Genomic DNA, 7,072 nt, shown 5'->3' on the forward strand with positions numbered 1-7,072 from the left:
AAAAGTACCAAAGACAATGAAGTAATATCAATACTATAAACATATATTCACCAAGTGGTATGGCATCCAAATTCTTAGAGGAGAAATTAAGTAAATTACAGGAAGAAACAGAGAGCAAAACCATACCAGTGGGGGGACCTCAACCTCTACCTCTCACACCTAGATAAATCGAACCACAAAATAAACAAGTAGTTGAAGAGGTAAATTGAATTTCAGAAAAGCTGGATATGATAAATCTCTAGAGAAAATTGTATGGGGATAGAAAGGAATATACCTTTTTCTCAGTGGTACATGGTACCAACACAAAAAGTGACCATGTACTAGGGCATAAAAACCTCAATCCAATGCAGAAAGGCAGAAATATTAAATGCATCCTTTTCAAATCATGATGCAGGAAAAATTGTGTGTAATAAAGGGCAATGAAAAGATACATGAACACTTAATTGGAAACTAAATAATCTAATCCTAAAGAATGAGTGAGCCAAACAACAAATTATAGAAACAATTTCATCAAAGAGAACAACAATAACGAGACAAAATACCAAAATTTACGAGATGTAGCCAAAGAAGTCTTTGGGGAAATTTTATATCTCTAAATGCTTAAATGAATAAAATAGAGAAAGAGATCAGTGAATTAGGCATGCAACTAAAAAAGCTAAAAAAAGAACAAATTAAAAATCCCAAATTATAAGCCAAATTAGAAACTCTGAAAACCAAAGCAGAGATTAATAAAATTGAAAGAAAGAAAACTACTGGACTAACAAATAAAACTAAGAGCTGGTTTTATAAGAAAAAAAAAACAATAAAATAGATAAACTTTTGGTTAATTTGATTAAAAAATAGAAGAAAACCAAATTGCCAGAATGAAAAATGAAAGGGGGGAATTCACCACCAATGAAAAGGAAATTAAAGCAATAATTAGGATTTATTTTGCCCAACTGTATCCGAATAAATCTGACAATCTAAGTAAAATGAATACTTACAAAAATATAAATTGCCCAGATTAATAGAAGAGAAAATGAAATACTTAATCCCATTTCAGAAAAAGAAATTGAACAAAGGACCAAAGAAAAAATCTCCAGGACCAGATGGATTTACATGTGAATTCTAGCCAACATTTAAAGAATAATTCCTTCCACTACTATATAAACTACTTAGAAAAATGGATATAAAAAGTGTTACCAAACTCCTTTTATGACACAAATACGGTGCTGATACCTAAACCAGGAAGAGCCAAAACAGAGAAAGAAACTTATAGATCAATTTTCTTAATGAATATTGATGCAAAAATTTTAAATAAAATATTAGCAAAGAAATTAGAGCAATTAATCATGAGGATCATATACTATTTCCAGGTGGGATTTATACCAGGAATGTAGAGTTGGTTCAATATTAGGAAAACTATCAGTATAATTATTCATATCAATAACAAAGCTAACAAAAATCATATGATAATCTCAATAGATGCAGAGAAAGTTTTTGACAAAATACAGCTCCAATTCTTATTAAAAACAATAGAGAGGACAGGAAATAAAGGGAGCATTCCTTAAAATTAAGTATCTATCTAAAACCATCAGTAAGCATTATATGTAAAGAGGATAAGTTAGAAACTTTCCCAATAAGACTGGGGGTAAAACAAGGATGCTCATTTTTCACAACTATTATTTAATACTGTACTAGAAATGTTAGCTTTATCAATAAGAGAAGAAAAAGAAATTGAAGAATTAGAATAGGCAATGAGGAAACAAAACTCTCACTCTTTACAGATGATATGATGATATACTTGGAGAATCCTAGAGAATCAACTAAAAAACTACTTGAAGTAATTAACAATTTTAGCAAAGTTGCAGGATATAAAATAAACATCCAGAAATCATAAGTATTTCTATATATTACCAACAAAGCCCAGGAGTAAGAAGCAGAAAGAGAAATTCCATTTAGAATAATTATAAACAATATAAAATATTTGGGAGTCTACCTTCCAAGACAAACCCAGGAACTATATGAACATAATTATAAAACACTATTCACACAAATGAAGTCAGATCTGAATAACTGGGAAAAAAAATACCAATTAACCATGGATAGGCTGAGCTAATATACTAAAAATGATCATTCTATCTAAATTAATTTACTTATTCAGTGGGAATACCAAACTACCAAAAAACTGTTTTATAGAGCGAGAAAAAAATAGTAACAAAATTCATCTGTAAGAACAAAAGATCCAGAGTACCAAGGGAATTAATGCAAAAAAAAAAAAAAAAAAGGGCAAAGGAAGGTGGCCTAGCTGTACCAGATATAAAACTATACTATAAAGCAATAATTATTGAAACTATTGGTACTGGCTAAGAAATACATTGGTGGATCAGTGGAATAGGTTAGGTACAAGACAACAGTAAATGTCTAGAGTAATCTACTATTTGATAAACCCAAATATTTCACCTTCTGGGATAAGAACTCAGTGTTTGACAAAAACTACTAGGAAAAAATATGGCAGAAACTAGGCATAGACCAACATCTCATAACATAAACTAAGATAAGGTCAAAACAGGTACATGATTTAGACATTAAGCAGAGCAAGGAATAGTTTACCTGTCAAATCTAGGAGAAGGGAAGAATTTATGAACAAACAAGAGATAGAGAATATTATGAAATGCAAAATGGGTAATTTTATTACATTGAATTTGCACTAATAAAACCAATGCAACCAAGATTAGAAGGAACGCAGAAAGCCGGGAAACAATTTTTACAGCCAGTGTTTCTGAAAAAGGCATCATTTCTCAAATACGTAGAGAACTGAGTCAAATTTTTAAGAATACATGTCATTTCCCCAATTGATGAATTGTCAAATGATATGAACAGCCAATTTTTAGATAAAGAAATCAAAACTATCTATAATCATAAAAAAATGCTTTAAATCACTATCAATTAGACTAATATGAATCAAAACAACTCTGAGGTACCACTTCATATTTATCAGATTGGCTAATATGACAGAAAAGTAAAATGGTAAATGTTGGAGAAGTTATGGGAAAACTGGAACACTAATGCAGCGTTGGTGGAGTTGTGAACTGATCCAACCTTTCTGGAGAACATTTTGGAACTATTCCTAAACGGCTATAAAACTGTGCATATCCCTTTGATTCAGCAGTACTACTTCTAGGTCTGCATCCCAAAGAGATCATAAAAAAGAGAAAAGACCCACATGTACAAAAATACTTATAGCAGTTCTTTTTGTGGTGGCAAAGAACTGGAAATTGAGGGGAAGTCCAACAACTGGGGAATGGCTGAACAAGCTGAGGTATATGAATGTAATGGAATACTATTGTGCTATAAGAAATGCAGAGCAGGCAGATTTCAGAAAAACCTAAAAAGACTTACATGAACTGATACTGAGTAAAGTGAGCAGAACCAGGAGAACATTGTACACAGTAACAGCAACACTGTTCAATGATCAACGGGGACAGACTTAGCTCTTCTCAGTAATACAATGATCAAAAACAATTCCAAAAGAGCCATGATGGAAAATGCTATCCACATCCTGAGTAAGAACTGTGGAGTCTGAATGCAAATCAAAATATATTATTTTCATTTGTTTTTTTTCCTTTCTCGTGGTTTTCCCCTTTTGTTCTGATTCTTCTTTCACAACATGACTAATGTGGAAATGTTTAACATTATTGTACATATATTACCTCTATCAGATTGCTTGCTGTCTTAGGAAGGAGCCTGGGGAGGGGGGAAGGAAGGGAGGGAGGGAGTATAATTTGGAACTCAAAATCTTATAAAAGTGAATGTTGAAAACTATCTTTACATGTAATTGGGAAAAATAAGATATTATTAAGTGAAAGAGTCACTATTTGATAAAAATTGATTAGAAAGCATATTGTTGTATGTCAACTCTGAGATGACAAAGGACCCTAGGACAGAGGTTCCCAAACTTATTTGGCCTACTGTCCCCTCTAAAAAAAATTACTCAGTGTCCCTACTTTCTTCAACCTTTTATCCATTTGCTTTTAAAATTTGTGTCATTACTATATATATATATATGTATATATGTATATATAGCATGTATATTTTTACAAATTATTCAAATGTAATTAATAATTTAAATAAATTAAATGCAAATTTAATAACTTTTTTGTAAATTTGTGTTTTCCTGCATTGAAATGCATTGTAACCGTATAGTATCATATTGTAAACAAGTCATTACATGTACATATTCCTAAAGGTTGCACTTCCCAACAATGCTCAACATGCTCATCTGCCAACACTTGCTTGTTAAGACCCGTCTGTAGACTTGACCATTGATCAGTTATAACTTGAATTTGATGTGTTTATTTGGAAAACAATATAATCATTATGACTTTAACTCTGCCACAAAACAGATGAAACACATGAACAGTTTTCAAAATTTCCTAGTTTTCTCTTCTTTCTTTGTACTTCTACTGCCCCCTTATTTTAATTCAATACCCCCAATTGCACCTAAGGTTACTATTGCCCCCCTGGATCATTCCAGTGGCCCCCAGGTGTCGGTGTCACCCACTTGAGAACCTCTGCAGAACCACAGACATGTAGGGAAAGTCATCCCCTCAAGAGCTCCTAACTAAGACTTTTATTATCTGAAGCCCTAGAGAATGCTGAGTGGAATCCACTTTATCACCTCCTCCCCTGATTCATTCCCAATAAGATAATTCTTTTTCCTAGTTTGAGCTGATCTGTCATCCCATTTCCAGCTAAAGAATGTGCTTGCTCTTGTGTATTATTTAGCATATTCTAATCTCTAATTTCTCTAATTCATTTGCTGATTTGTTTGATCAAATAGGTTCACTACCTATTGATAAGGCTCTTTGTGCAACCAGTATTTGGTGGGAAGGGACTAAGTTCCATAGCATAAGCTAAGGGCTACCTCTGTCCTTGAGATCAATCAGGGAAAGAATTTTCATTCTGAACCCACACTCATATCCTTAGAACTCTAGAGACAGCAAAGGTTGACAAAAAATGTCATTCTAGCCCAATACCCTTCAAAGAGATAGGAAAGACCTCTCCATCATGGTATTCCTGGATCCTACCTGATCTTTGCTCACAGCTACTGTCCTGATAGTGCCTGCATGACTCTCTTTTACTCTCCACAAAGATGGACAAAGATTCCGGATCATATCTCCCCATGCCATCTGTGACACTACCGCCCCCCCCCCCCATATAGTTTTAAAACAGATAGCACACACATATATCTAGGGAGTTTCATATCAACTGGTATAAAATGAAATGAATACAACAATTTAAAAAACAAGCACAACCCAGTAAAGGCGAGCAAGTTTGAAAGACTAAAGAGGACCGATCTATCTTACTTCCCTGTCAGAAATGACAAGAGTCTGGTTCACACAAATCTGACGTGATGAGAACAATATCCTCAGTCCCTCTTATTCTTCTTCCTCCCCAGCAAGTTAGGTTGGTTTTTCCTTAAGAGATATCAAAACTATCCTGGAGAGTTAACTGCCTCAAGAGTTTCCAAGTCAACCTGAGGACAAACTGCGAAGATATCAGCTGATGGTGACCCTTAGCCCTGAGGCTGTCCGTGTAGTAGCAGGATCATGCTTTTCCGGATGGAGGGAAGCCTCTTTTCATTAAGTGTCCAAAGGACCAAGAATGACTCATTTATTTCCATTCCACACCAGAGTACCAGCAGCAGAGGGATCCAGCCCCCTGTACCTAAGGTTTGTGTGAAGAGATGAAAAGTGAGAATAAATGGAGTAATTTATACAATGGCTTCAACATTGCAAAGACTACTTTTAATCGATCCTATCAGCAACGCCTGGTAGAGCTGGCGCTTAAAGATCGTCTATAGTACTCAGTAAACTGGGGCTTAGAGGCATCAGGTGACAAGGACACACAGACAGACACAACAAACACACACAGACACAGACACACCCACAGACACACAAAAAGGCAGACACAGACGCACACAGACATACACACACACAGACACACACAGACGGACATACACACACGCAGACACACCCACAGACAGACATACACACCCACATAGACACACCCACAGACACACAAAAAGGCAGACACAGACACGCACACAGACAGACATACACACACAGACATACCCACAGACAGACAGACACACACACATACACACACCCGGATACACACACGCAGACACACCCACACAGACACACCCACAGATAGACAGATACACCCACACAGACACACAAAAAGGCAGACACAGACGCACACAGACATACACACACACACACACACACACACACATACACACACCCGGACACACACATACACACACCCGGACACACACATACACACACGCAGACACACCCACAAACAGACAGACACACAAAAAGGCAGACACAGACACGCACACAGACAGACATACACACACAGACATACCCACAGACAGACACACACACATACACACACCCGGATACACACACACAGACACACCCACACAGACACACAAAAAGGCAGACAGACACGCACACAGACATACACACACAGACATACCCACAGACAGACACACACACACATACACACACCAACACAGACACACAGACAGACAGATACACCCCCACACACACACAGACACACCGCCACGCACCCCGGGCCTGCACACTACATCTGCCTGGTTCTACCTCTCGCAGGGCCAGGAAGGCGCGCCCATCTCAGTGCAGGGCACAATCGCTTCCAGCTTTTCCTCCCTCCGCACATTTTCCTGCCCAGCCCTCCGGGCCACCCTCTTAATAAGACCAGCTGACTGGTCCTTCTAGGTACAGTCTAATTTCCTCTCACAGGGGCTGGGGAGGGAGATTCCTCTTCTCCATCCACAGAGGTCACTGACACCCTAAATCCGCTTCCTGGCACCCCAAATCCTCCCTACTTCGCGCGTAGCCCGACTCTCTGCCCCCTCCCATACCTAGTAAGGGGAGCGCGGGAGGGCGGCGACGACGCAACACGCGCCCTACGGCACACGGCGGGAGGAGTCGCTGCGCCGCGGCCACTCGTCGGCGCATGACGTCACAGGAGAGCTCCCTCCCACGACCTCTACGGC

At 37.7% G+C, this 7,072-nt stretch overlaps 1 long non-coding RNA gene across 1 annotated transcript; it reads right to left on the bottom strand.

Moving 5' to 3' along the window:
* Positions 1–4,317: 4,317 nt before the first annotated feature.
* Positions 4,318–6,947, bottom strand: LOC140501976 (uncharacterized). Its single transcript, XR_011966467.1, has 2 exons — positions 6,657–6,947; positions 4,318–5,709 (listed from the first exon to the last, which is right to left on the bottom strand). It is a non-coding gene; the product is annotated as an uncharacterized lncRNA (long non-coding RNA).
* Between the last annotated feature and the right edge of the window lie 125 nt (positions 6,948–7,072).

The sequence above is a fragment of the Notamacropus eugenii genome, chromosome 4 (assembly GCF_028372415.1).
Source record: "Notamacropus eugenii isolate mMacEug1 chromosome 4, mMacEug1.pri_v2, whole genome shotgun sequence".
Lineage (NCBI taxonomy): Eukaryota > Metazoa > Chordata > Mammalia > Diprotodontia > Macropodidae > Notamacropus > Notamacropus eugenii.